Consider the following 13,688-nt stretch of genomic DNA (forward strand, 5'->3'; position numbering starts at 1 on the left):
GTGTAATAGCCGCAGTCGGCATTGATGTTAAAGAAGAAGTTATTTTCCGGGTCGATATTGTCTTCCATGTCTTGTAAATTGTGCTCCGTATATTCAAATGTTTTCAGTTCCAGTTTATCATAATCAGCAATCATTTGGGTTAGCCGTACTGGTATTATGTCTCCAGATGTAGATGAATGATTTCCTTCAGAGTGTGTCATGATTCTGTAGGTTTATTACTCACTGTGTTTCCAGTTCAGACTCATTGAAACTTGTCCAGCTCTGCAATGTCTCTGATCACCATCACTTTGGCCTCCTCCGGTGTTCCGTTCAGCTTTATGAAAATTTTACAGTTGGTTGTCCATGTGGATTGTATTTTATTTTGTTTTTTGATGAATCGTGCTTTCCTGGCAATATCTGCGTTCCGTTTTGTGAGGTGTTCATTGATGTAGACGTCTGTCCCCTTCAGCTGCCTGCCTTGTTTCAATAGTGCAATTTTGTTTTTACGGTTCTCAAACCTCATTATTACAGCCAGTTTGTCTGTGTTGTTTTTGCGGGGCAGAGGGTGACAAGCCTCGATGGTGTTACAGTCAAAGTCGATTCCCTTTGACTGTAGGAATGCTGCCACTTGTTGCTCCACAGACTCGGTATACTCACTGTGCTGCCGATTGCTGTCAGGTGTCGAGGCCTGTGCGTACGAGCGAGTGGTGACTGCCCGCACGAACGCCCAAGGTTTTATTTGGAGCCCTGTTATGATGACATTGTTCATCCTGGTGTATTGCTCCAGGTCTGACACTCTGCTTTCCAGGAACACAATCTTCTTGTCTTTCTCTTCGTTCTCCAGCCTCAGCGCCTTCACCTCGGCCACCAGATCCAGGATGGATTTCTGCTGCAGCCTGACAGCGGTAATCTCTCCGGAGAGAAAGTCAAGCAATGTCTTTATGTCGTTGACTTCCTCCATCGCTGGTTGTTTTTTCGGTGGCATGGTAGATGACTCTGAAGAACGAGTTAGCTGGTGAAGCTAACAGGCTAGCTTCCCAGTTGATACTTTGCAAACAAAGAGATAGTGGACTATAAAATACCCAAACAAAGAGCGTTCTCGCAAAATAAGAAAGGCCTTACACTTACCGAGCCCTCAGAAGGCTTTTTATGAGATAAAAAGTTATAATTATGAGATAAAATTAAAAAGTTAAAATTAGGAAATTAAAAGTCATAATGATGAGATAAAATTCATAATTATGAGATACTTTCTCACAGCAGACGTAGTAGCAGCTCTTAAGCCTATTCAACTTGACAGGGAAATGGATTGTGAGTACATTGAGGACTTCTTTAAACGTGGCTTTACAACTGATGAAATACTTACTTTGCTTGCTGAATCACATGGCATTGTACTAAGCAAACACACCCTTGAAAGGATTTTAAGCAAGAAGCAGCTCTGGCAACTCTAGCAATTAGAAACATCTGGTCAGTGCCATGGTTACAGGTGGATGCATCAAAAATGTTGGTTACATGGAATTGTGACTGAGAGAGAAACAGTTTGAATATTGCTACGGTTATTGGATGGTGAAGGTGTTGATTTGAGGTCAAGAAACAGACTGCGAAGACGTGTTTACCACAGCTGTGGTCCAAACTATGTTTGGCACACAGATGGCTACGACAAGCTTAAGCCATTTGGAATTGCTATCTGCGGAGGCATTGAAATGAATAATGGTGCTGGATGTCTGATTCCCTAAGGTATGCACTTACATACTTAACCATTTGTTTCTCCAGGGCATTCTGGGTACTAGGGTAGTTAATTGATTTTGTGATCTTTCGTGATGTTGGTTGTAGTTCTTCATACACTGCTGCAATCCCTTTCAGCTCTGACCTAACAGGTGCAAGGATGTTGCTCCACTGTTCAATGACAAAGGCGGGCTCTTGAATCAGTTCTTGGTGAGCAAGCTCCCTCAAGATTTGCTCAATGTTATCTGCTGCTGGAAGCCTCCGGCAGTTGTGGATATCCATGATTTCCAACAATTCTTCTTGGTCCACACTTTCAAAATCAGAACAAGAAGATTCAAAGATCACTCGCTCAGACTTTGAGACATACTTGAGAAAGTTGTCCACAAGATCACTCTCCACAAAGCCCAAAACAGCTTGCTCCAGAAGTACAGGTGCAAGTTTTACAGGAAGGTACTTCTCTTTTTGCCAGCCAAATGTAATAATTCGGCCTACACTCTCCCATTCTTGTTTACCAAAATCATGACATAGGTATGGCACTGTGAAGCAATTTCCCAGAGTGCACTGTTCATAAAAGTCATTCCAGAATTCTGACAGTACATCCCCAAAACACCTCCATCATCCACTGCCTTTTCAAGCTTTCCATCGGGCAGAATAACTCTAAAGCTCAAGTCATCCTTCATGATACTTTGCTCAGAAAACACATGTTCTCTAAGAATCTGTCTGTTGAAGAACAATCATTTTCTTCACTCTCTCTCTTTGATTGGCTTGTTCCTGCAACTGCAACATCAGTGTTTCCCATACATAGTACATAGGCCAATGTGTGGCGCAGCGCCACAGATTGAACAACGAGCGCCACAAATTGATTCCGCTTTTCTTATTTATTTTTATTTTAACGCCATTTTAAAATTTAACTCCACCAGCCCGTAATCGCGGGCCCCCCCCCCCTTCAACAATCCCGTCTGCCCGCAACCCAACTCCAACCCCCCCCCCCCCCCCCAACAATTCTACCCGCGGTTATAATGTAAGCATTATAAGCAGTGGCGCTTTTTAGGCACGGGCGAAAAACGAGACACCCGAGAAAAAAAAAAATCTGCGCATTTTCTATTATCGATAATACTCCCCCCCCCAACAACTCCGCCAGCCGGTAATCGCCCTGTGGAGACTATGACATAACGGCTCCCCACCACTGAATTTCTTTTACAGTCTATGCTCAACACATGTATTATGAGTATTATTGTGAGTAGCGGATTACCAAACTGTGTCTCTGATAAGGTGCATGGTGTTTTCACTCCTCCATCACTGTGATCAGCGGAGATGGATTGTTTGTTTACATGTGTCAAATAGCAGTGGAAGAGCTACCCGCTAATTTTTTGATTGGCGGAAGGCTGCGTCCACAAAGACTACTCCCCCATACGTCAGACATGCCCTCGCCCATACGTCGACTGACGGAGGTAGTGTGACGCCTCATACCCACTGTACACGTCCGTCGACGGAAGAGAGTGGGCGTGTCCGACGCATGGGGTAAAACACAATCTGCATATAACGTGCGTATAACGCGATCTGATTGGCCAACGGATCCATCGCTGCCTGAAAAGTTAAACTTTTCTCAACTTTTGGACGCAAGAGACGGAGCCGATTTGACGGACGGACCCACAATGCATTTCGGGAGCGTCCCATGTAAAGTCAATGAGATCCGTCGACAGACATGTACAGTGGGTACGAGGCGTAACGACTCTACGAGGTGCACACTACCTCCGTCAGTCGACGGATGGGCGAGGGCGTGTCTGACGTATGGGGAGTAGTCTTTTAATCCAGGAAAGGCCACCAAGACAGGATCGCTTTTAACTCACTTTATTTGGTAAAGGTTTTGGTCTATTGTCTATCGTTTATGAAACAAAAGGAGAGGAATGGTATATAACACGAGCGGAGCGTCTCTAAGCTTTACATCTACGATACGCCGCCCAAGAGATTCTGCCGTCTGATAGCTGAGTCCGAGTTTAAATAGGCAGGTAGGGGTGGGCGTGTTCTGTGGCTTTAAAAGCCCGCCCCCTTCATCTATGTGTGATCAGCTGCTGCCCCCTTGTGGCTATGTGCAAGTGTTACAGCTTATATTATGTGTACTCGGTACTGCTCCCTGTGGCTATGGGAAGATATCATGGCTGAAATATGTCACACAACGGACACAGCCTGTTACCTATCAAATCGCTCCCCGCATAATGCCGGCTTTTCCTGCTTGTTGTTGTTATTGCTAAATGGATCCCGTAGTCGCAAGGACAGTGTTGCCCCTGTACGTGTACCACAGCAATCGCCCAATTCTTAAATCCATTCTTAAAGCCGCTACTTGGACTCTGTCCAATGAAATGGTCTTTGTGATACAACCCGCCGTGGAAATGTCAAAAAGCCGGCCGGCAGCGGGGGATTTGAGAATGGATTTAAGAATTGGGCGATTGCTGTGGTACACGTCCAGGGGCAACACTGTCCTTGTGACTACGGGATCCATTTAGCAATAACAACAACAAGCAGGAAGAAGCCGGCTTTATAACGCCTGGTGCAAGGAGAGCGCAAGGAGAGTGTTGCCCCTGGTGCAGGCTGAGTCCACCAAGACTACTCCCCCATACGTCAGACACGCCCTCGCCCATCTGTCCGTTGACGGAGGTGGTGTGGAAGAGGCGTGAACGAGGCGTAACTACAGATACCCCTCGAGCATTCGCAGTTCTCCGTCGGGATGCCGGATACGCAATGCAATTCACTGCCCGATCGACCTTATATGCTGACTACTAACCACGTAAATAGTGTTGAAATAATATTGTCAAATCTTATTTGGTGTTTTATTAGTCCTTAATATGAAAAGTAAACAATGTACAAAGTAAATAAGGTGTCAAACCGGGAAAAGTGATTCCGGAAATTATTTTGTTAGACCAATCACAGCCCTTGCCGTCTCCGTCCGTCTCCGTTGCCTCGACGGATAGTTAAAAAATATTGGATGCGCACGTAGAGCTACGGAGAGGGTCTCCGACCGGCTCTACGTCGACGGAGAGGGCTCTGTGTCTACGTACAGCACATTACGGAGTAGTATAACCTGACGCATGCAGACCTGTACTGACACTGTTTTCAATATTGGTGTGAACGTAGCCTACTAAATAAACAGCTAGCCTACATTTTCAAAGCTACGCGAACAGAGATCTAATTTGTTTAGTTGTAACAGTGTACTTATTGAAAGACTTAAACAAAAGTAACCATAGCTGTAATTCTTACCTTATTCAGGGTTGCGTCTTTTGCATGGTTGGGGATGCCAGCGATGATGGTGACGATGAAGGGACCTTTTAAAACAGCGCTACTGGAGCGCATGCACACTTTCTATCTCAGAATTTCAACTTTTTATCTCATAATTTTGAATTTGAATCTAATTATTTAGACTTCATTATCTCATAATTATGAATTTTTATCTCACTATTCAACTTTTTATCTCATAATTTCGACTTTTTATCTCATTATTATGATTTTTTATCTCATAATTTCGACTTTTTATCTCATAATTTCGACTTTTTATCTCATAATTATGACTTACAATGGGGATTTTTTTTATCAAGGAAGAGTTTTCATCTTTTTTTTTTTTTACTGGTGGGAATGGGCTTCCATTCACTGAAGCAGAATATGAAAATAAAAATGTCTCGTTACAAATGCTATCAAAATGCAATTTAACCCAAAGAATGTGTGTATCTGTGTGTGTGTGTGTGTGTGTGTGTGTGTGTGTGTGTGTGTGTGAATTGCTGAAGCGAGGGGTATAATTGAGCGAGAGCATAAAGAGAGCAAGAGATTGATAATTGATGAGCGAGAGAGAGAGAGAGAGCCTGTCTATTTAACGTGTTACCACTGTTCTTATATCTGGGCGGCGACAACAACAATGACAGTGTTTACCCCGTCACGGCTGCTCAGCGGGCAGCAGACAGAACATTCATTAGGGACGCCATTCATCTCTAGTACGTTGACAAATCAGACGCAATAAAGTACTATAATCAGTTGACTGCATGATGATTATAGAGTGGACATTAGCATGCAGCATATTTAATGATGTTTTTGCATTTCTCTTTTTCTGTAATATTAATATACAATTATTTAATATTCATCACCGCTCAACTGTGTCAGGAACTTTAAGTACAATATCTCTATGCGATACAACTGATATATATATGTATATATATGTATATGTATAAACATATATATCATATGATATGACAGACACATCTTCCCTGTCCAGGTTCACTGTTCAGCCCTCATGCTACAAAGGGCTCCAACAGCCCCTCAGTAGAGGCTCTAAAGCGGGCTACCAAGAGGTGAACGCTCCCCAGTGCAGCTCTCTAGCCGTGTCTCCAGATATATGTACATATATATATATATATATATATATACATATGAACCAGCAAGGCCGAGAGAGACGCTGCATTGTTCCCTCCACCCTGCCAGAGCGCTGCCTGAGCGTCCTTCTGCCAGCGATAGCAGATCTGTGAGGGCTGTCAGGTCTGCTGGTGGGTGACCTCATCGCTGTGGTTTGGATGGTTTGGCAGCAGACTGCGGCGCACACAAGGGGTGGCAACGCATGACAGGACGGCCAGCACGGCATTCTGCAGCAGAGGTTCTGCTGCCTGCTGCAAGGTTTGGAGTGGTTTGTGTGAGTAATATATATATATATATATATATATATATATATATACATACATGGATGTGCATTGCACAATACTCATTAGTTACTTGAATTAGTGAACTCTGAAATCGAACTTGTTCTTACTTGTGTTCAATTCGAACTTCCCATGTTTGTAAAAAAAACTGTAAACACTATTGCACACCGCGACTCCCCCTCCTCCCTCCTCCCCCTGGTAGTCCCCTCCTCTCCCCCCCCTCCCCAGGTGATCAGGGACAGCCTGTGTGAGGGCTGCTGTGGTTGGCTCCTGGCTGACACCAGAGTTAGAGCGTTAAATTGACTAACTGCCCGCATTACCGATGCGCAAAACTGCCGTCGCAGCCCAATCATTACCGTCCACGGCGCTGAAACAAAAAATGACATTTGTCTGACAATAAAATTGGATGCTAACCTGTCTGAAAGCTGTCACCCATTTGTGTGGAGAAACGTTAGTGTGGGCAAACAGTTTGACACAGTTCCCCGGTGAATGTGCTGAAGGCAGGGCCGCGCAGGCCCTGGTAATGGCCCCTCATTGTTGGCCGCCGAGGACGTAGCGCTATTCATACCGGCGGGTGATTGAAAAGAAAATTGAATCTCTATTGATGTGATGAATGTGTCTATTACTGCATTTGCACACAAACTGTTGGTGTAAATTATAGTGGTAGCGCGGGCTCTAGGGGAACGGGACATAGACACGGCATATTGGCTGCCTCTGATTGTGGCTGCAGTATAAATATACTGTACCGCCGCCAAATGAGTCCGGGCTCCCAGGTACACTTTGTGTTTCTGTATCCTACCGGAGCTTCATAAAAGGAGAGGCCTTGAGAGAGCCGCATGTAGGACACATAAAGACGGTAAAGGCCCCCTCCCCTCTTAAAGAGCTGTTTGATAAGTAATGAAACACAACTCTCTGTGATGAGCTGTGAGACGCTGGGTAGAGGCTGACGACCGTCGCTACAACCAGTCCTCAGCCGAACCTTAAGGGCACTGGTTAAGGACTCCTTTATCTTTGAGTCTAACCTTAAGGGCACTGGTTAAGGACTCCTTTATCTTTGAGTAAAGTCCTCAGTCTAACCTTAAGGGCTGCTGGTTAAGGACTCCTTTATCTTTGAGTAAAGTCCTCAGCCTAACCTTAAGGGCTGCTGGTTAAGGACTCCTTTATCTTTGAGTTAAGTCCTCAGCCTAACCTTAAGGGCTGCTGGTTAAGGACTCCTTTATCTTTGAGTAAAGTCCTCAGTCTAACCTTAAGGGCTGCAAGTTGAAGTTCTCATAATTCTCATGAATTAGATTTTCTTATAATAGATTATTTGTTTTTTTTTATGATTGCATGAACACTAAAATCAAAAGTATCACACAATTATCAAACAAGCATTACACTCAAGAAGCAAAACATGGCCCAGATGTGCACCACTATAAGCACAACGTCAGCCCCACACTATTTGCAAGACAATACACAGTGATTTGCAAAACACTAAACACTAAACAGCCATCAGGTACGCACACACATTATTGCATACAGTTTTTCACAATTGTTTAAACACATTAATTGGAACATCAGACACAATGTGCACAACCTGAAACTCATGTACCAAATGCCAAACCAATTCTGCTGAACTCTAAGCACATTTTCTGCTTTAGACTCAGATTCCCATTCCAAACCACACATTTTTCACAACACTGCACACAATTCTCTATATGTTGCACACTCTTCCTGAATTCCCTCTCTTGGTGTTCACACAGAACACACTGCCAAACACATTTCTAAACTCCAAAGGCTGTTGTGCAATTAGCAATCTGCAATTTGCTATAGAAGGGTCACAGAAGAAAGACATGACACTAGATACGTACAGTATTGAGTAGTATCACTCTATGAGAATGTTGATAATGGTGATGATGATGATGAACATCGTTATTCTCATTATGGTTATCATCATTATTTAGGATATTATCCATCTTATGGTGGAAATATACTGGATATAAGTATTGACCCTTATGGGTATGTGTAGGTGTGTATGTATGTATGTATTCATGTAGGTAAGTGTATGCATGTATATGCAAACACACTGTATGTATGACATTTGTTTGTAAATGTGAGAAGGGGGGGATTGATATACGTAAGCTGAAGCTTCTTCTGAATGAAGCTTCATTCAGATGTTTTGTTTACAGTATTGCCTATTTTCTGTTATCTCTTTAATTTCATCCTGTTTTCATCCTGTTTGCTGTGATTTACAGTAGTCTGCACATTTTGGATACAAATACAGTATTTGTTGTTACTGTAAAGTATTGTGTGTTGTTTTCAATTTGAGTGTACCTAAAAACATTACATGGTAACATTTTACACCCAACAGGTGACAGTGTAACATTGAACATGCAAAAGCATAATTCTACTGATGAAGCATTCATGTTGTGTTTTCCATTCATACTATAGTGTTTTCCATTCTGCACACCAGTGTTCAATGGGTGCTTAGAAATGTCTACTCATATGATGTATGTGTTTGTCATTTGAAAAGAAAATACCATTTAGTGAAGAGTTTTTTGTTTGTTTTTTTGGAGTGGAAAGAGGAGTGGGCGGTTGTTTTAAAAAAAAATGTTTTGCTTGTTTTGAGGGCAAAGTGTGCTTTTGCAAAATAAGTGTAGGATTTAGCATTTTGTGTGTGAGTTTTGAGAAAGTGAGGTAGTCTATCAGGAAATGTGTTTAAGTAATTGTGAAAAACTGTAATTGTAGACGCACCAACCAGGTCCAAGCAATATACAAATACAGCAGGTAAGTTCACCTGCCTTTACTGTAACCAAAATGGAAGGAGTAGAAGAAGAGTGAGGGTGAGTGGGTGAGAGGGTGAGGTAGAGTGAGGGTGAGGTAGAGTGAGGGTGAGAGGGTGAGGTAGAGTGAGGGTGAGAGGTAGAGTGAGGGTGAGAGGGTGAGGTAGAGTGAGGGTGAGAGGGTGAGGTAGAGTGAGGGGGAGAGGTAGAGTGAGAGGGAGAGGTAGAGTGAGGGTGAGAGGGAGAGTGAGGGTGAGAGGGGGAGTGAGGGTGAGAGGTAGAGTGAGGGTGAGAGGGAGAGGTAGAGTGAGGGTGAGAGGGAGAGGTAGAGTGAGGGTGAGAGGGAGAGTGAGGGTGAGAGGGAGAGGTAGAGTGAGGGTGAGAGGGAGAGTGAGGGTGAGAGGGGGAGTGAGGGTGAGAGGGAGAGGTAGAGTGAGGGTGAGAGGGAGAGGTAGAGTGAGGGTGAGAGGGAGAGTGAGGGTGAGAGGGGGAGTGAGGGTGAGAGGGAGAGGTAGAGTGAGGGTGAGAGGGAGAGGTAGAGTGAGGGTGAGAGGGAGAATCCACAGAGGAGAAGGAGGAGGGAGAGGAAGACCTGAAGCAGGAGGAGAACGTGCTCTCTCTCTCTCTGTCTCTCTCTCTCTCTCTTCACACACACATATGCACACAGGTGAGCACAACACATATTGTACCGACGGAATGACTTTGGGAATGGTTGTGCTGTGGGTTAACCCCAGACATATAGATACCATACACACCGTACAGGGATGCACACACACTTAGACACACAGCTATACACATGCACAAACTGGTCAGTGTACTCACACACACACACACACACACACACACACATGCACACAGACTTACACACCAACTCGCGTGCACACACATACACAGGACCAAATTTATCAAATGAAATTGGCCCACCACTAGTCGTCCTGAACCACGGAGACGCTGAGGGAGGCTGGACTGAGAGATAGTAGACATACAGTCTGTCATAAGGACGTCATATGAGAGATAGTAGACATACAGTCTGTCATAAGGACGTCATATGAGAGATAGTAGACATACAGTCTGTCATAAGGACGTCATATGAGATAGTAGACATACAGTCTGTCATAAGGACGTCATATGAGATAGTAGACATACAGTCTGTCATAAGGACGTCATATGAGAGATAGTAGACATACAGTCTGTCATAAGGACGTCATATGAGAGATAGTAGACATACAGTCTGTCATAAGGACGTCATATGAGATAGTAGACATACATTCTGTCATAAGGACGTCATATGAGAGATAGTAGACATACAGTCTGTCATAAGGACGTCATATGAGAGATAGTAGACATACAGTCTGTCATAAGGACGTCATATGAGAGATAGTAGACATACAGTCTGTCATAAGGACGTCATACGGCTGTACTTAATCAACAGTTCTCTAACCACTGAGAAGTAGAATTATTAAGTGTTTAAGGTTAGCAACAGCAGTGTATAACTGGTTCTGACAGAATTAAGTCATTTGAAGTGTGTGTGTTTCATATGGTAACAAAATTTGGTTTTGATAAATTAGTGTATGTGTGTGTGTGGTTGTGCTAATTGTGTGTAGGGTTTTGAAAAAAACGGGCTGTTTTGAAAATTGTGCAAAACAGTTTTTGCCCGTTGCTTGAAAACGTTTTGCAAAACGTGGCTCATTGTGTCAAAACTCAACACACAAATAAATAAGACACAACACTGGGAAATATACCATTCACATCTATGTCAAATTGAAACTGCCATCGAAACCTAACAATCCTTTGTCAAAATGTCACTCTGATGACAAAATGATACACACATGCATCATATGAATACACTTTCAGATCAGCAGCAACACACTAGTCTACTTTATATAAAACACTGCAGTCTTTCATGTCCAAATACTCAATACTGTACATTGCAGTACGGTAATTTACAGTGCAGTAAATTTAGTTAAAGCAAAAATAAACAAACAAATAAACAAATAATAAAACAAAAATACACTGTACTGTACTGTAAACACAGAAAAACACGGCGATTGTGTGTGGGTGGGCTTATGGCCGTGTGCCGAATCCATCCATGGAGAGACCTTACCTCAATGTCTCCACAGGCCTGTTCCAATGCCCGCAGAAGAGGCATGCAGGCATGTGGTTGGCGGTCATTTACGTGCTATCTCCAAGACGAAAAAATAGGGTTCTATAGGGTTTAGAAATGGCGAGTAAGGGGGCAAGCATGCAACTTCAAATCGATTATGGTTAGTGAACCAGTTCCGGACTAGAACAGCCCAATGGAAACTAACATTATCCCAGACAAACCTGGGCTGCTCTGATCTGTCCTGTTCAGCTGCATCATGAAGTGTATCTAGAAATGTGATGACATGTTGGGTATTGTAGGGACCTATTAGTGCATGATGGTGCAGTAACCCTCGAAGGCTTATGGTGGCACACAATTAGACATTCCCCCGCGCCGCCCCGGGACGCGCACCATTGCCCTTTTTGGAGCTGGCTGATTGGTGTTCAGTTTAGTAAGTAAGTGTTTACAGGTGTGTGTCTAAGTATTTTCAATTACCCAATGTGTTTTGTATGTTGAATAGATGTGTTTTCCCAATGGTACGCTGAGATTTCATTTTTTAACGTGTCTTATGTATGAAATAGTGTGTAGTGTGCAGGAGCAAGTGTGTTACAGAAAGGAGCAAGTGTGTTGCAGAAAGGAGCAAGTGTGTTGCAGAAAGGAGCAAGTGTGTTGCAGAAAGGAGCAAGTGTGTTGCAGAATTGCACCTAAAGTGCAAAGCAGCGCTTTTGTTTAAGGTATGGTTACATGTGTTTAAGGTATAGTCACAAATACTCTACGTTGTGTTACTTTGGTCTAAGCATGTGTCTATAGTGTTCAAACAATGGGCAAAAACTGTAAGGAATTTAAAAAAAACGAGTTTGATATAATATATCAAACTACAGTTTTTTTTAATTCCTTATATCTGAGAGGCATTATCAAATATACAAATATTCAGATGACGGTGCTTGAAATGGTAATATTAAACCATGTTATTTACCATTAAAAGGTGCAGATGAATAGATTTTTATTAATGAATTTGTATTTGTCAAGAATGAGCAGAGCTTGGCAGTATTCACATTCACAGACCTTCAACACACAGTACTCCTCAATCCTCTCATAATGATTGATCTTTAGAGTTCAAAGACCCACATTTCACCACATCATTTTAGCCATCCCAACACCAATGTACCCAACCTACAGAAGTTTCTGTGTGTGTGTGAGAGAGAGAGAGTGTGTCGGTGTGTGAGTGTGCGTGTGTGTGTGTGTGTATGTGTGTGTGAGCGTGTGTGTGTGTGTGTGTTCATATCCCTGTCCATGTTCCATCTATTCCCCACAATTCTTCTCTTTCCACTGTGCATGTGAGGCACACACACTTACACTAACATTGGCTCCGTTCCCGTCCTCTCTCAAGCCAAGCCCTGCATTTTTAATCAAGACACTCATCTTTCTTTTAATACACAACATCTTTGATGGGAAGACACACTTTGATGGCAAGTGATTTCATTTGTCTCTAAAAGCTTGCAAAATATTCAGTTCAAGAAGTTCACTATAGTGGTGGCTTCTAAGAGCTTACTCTAATGATGTAAAATGGTAAACATTGGCGCAACATCTAAATAATTTAATAGACTGAAAACACGGTGCCTGAATGTTTATGAGATTCATTTTGTGTTTATGGAATGATTATGCTGAAATGTTCCATGGCATTGAGCTAGTATGAACGTTCATGTTTAAATAAGCTAATTGCATGACATTTAAATGGCTCTTGTGGATGATGTGATAACCAAAGGTTGGACAATAGACTCCACCCTGTCACTGACAGATACCCAGCAGTCCATATGTTTTCTGAAATGGCTCTTAGATTCTTCTCCCTGAATGCTAAACACATGTTCCAGTGAATCATTTTACCAACAACTTCTGAATTTTCCCAGAAACCTGCAAAATCCTTTCCAATTCAAAGATTTAGTATAGCATAGCTGATTGACATGAAGGCAACTCTACACGTGAAGTTTAACGTTGACTGGAGAACATTGAATGACCTGCAGTTGTGTGTGTTTACAGAATGCTCTGTGTTGTGTTGGCTGTTAAATGTGCTAAATATATGAAGTAATTATTATTGGTGATTGTTACACAGATTAACTTTCATTTTATAGGGAAAAATATAGTTATTTTCTAAATATATTCTAACAGTGAGATTATTAACAATGAACATCAAGTTGTTTTTAGCAAGCAGCACCGAATGCTTCTGCGTAATCAGAGGAATTCACATTTAAATATAAAACCCACACAAATTAAGTGATAAGCAGCAGTTGGTGTAAATGTAGAATAATATAAACCAGTTCTGTCAAATCCTTTGCATAACTCTTTGCTCTTAGTACATAATTGCTTTTCTTTTTTGGCCCACACTGGAGGACATCCTTGAACCTAGTGTCAGAATCAATTGTGTTCCACCTTTCTGTGCAGAACTGTATCCAGATAGGTGTCTTATTG

The sequence above is a fragment of the Micromesistius poutassou genome (genome assembly GCF_964030765.1).
Source record: "Micromesistius poutassou genome assembly, chromosome: 13".
Lineage (NCBI taxonomy): Eukaryota > Metazoa > Chordata > Actinopteri > Gadiformes > Gadidae > Micromesistius > Micromesistius poutassou.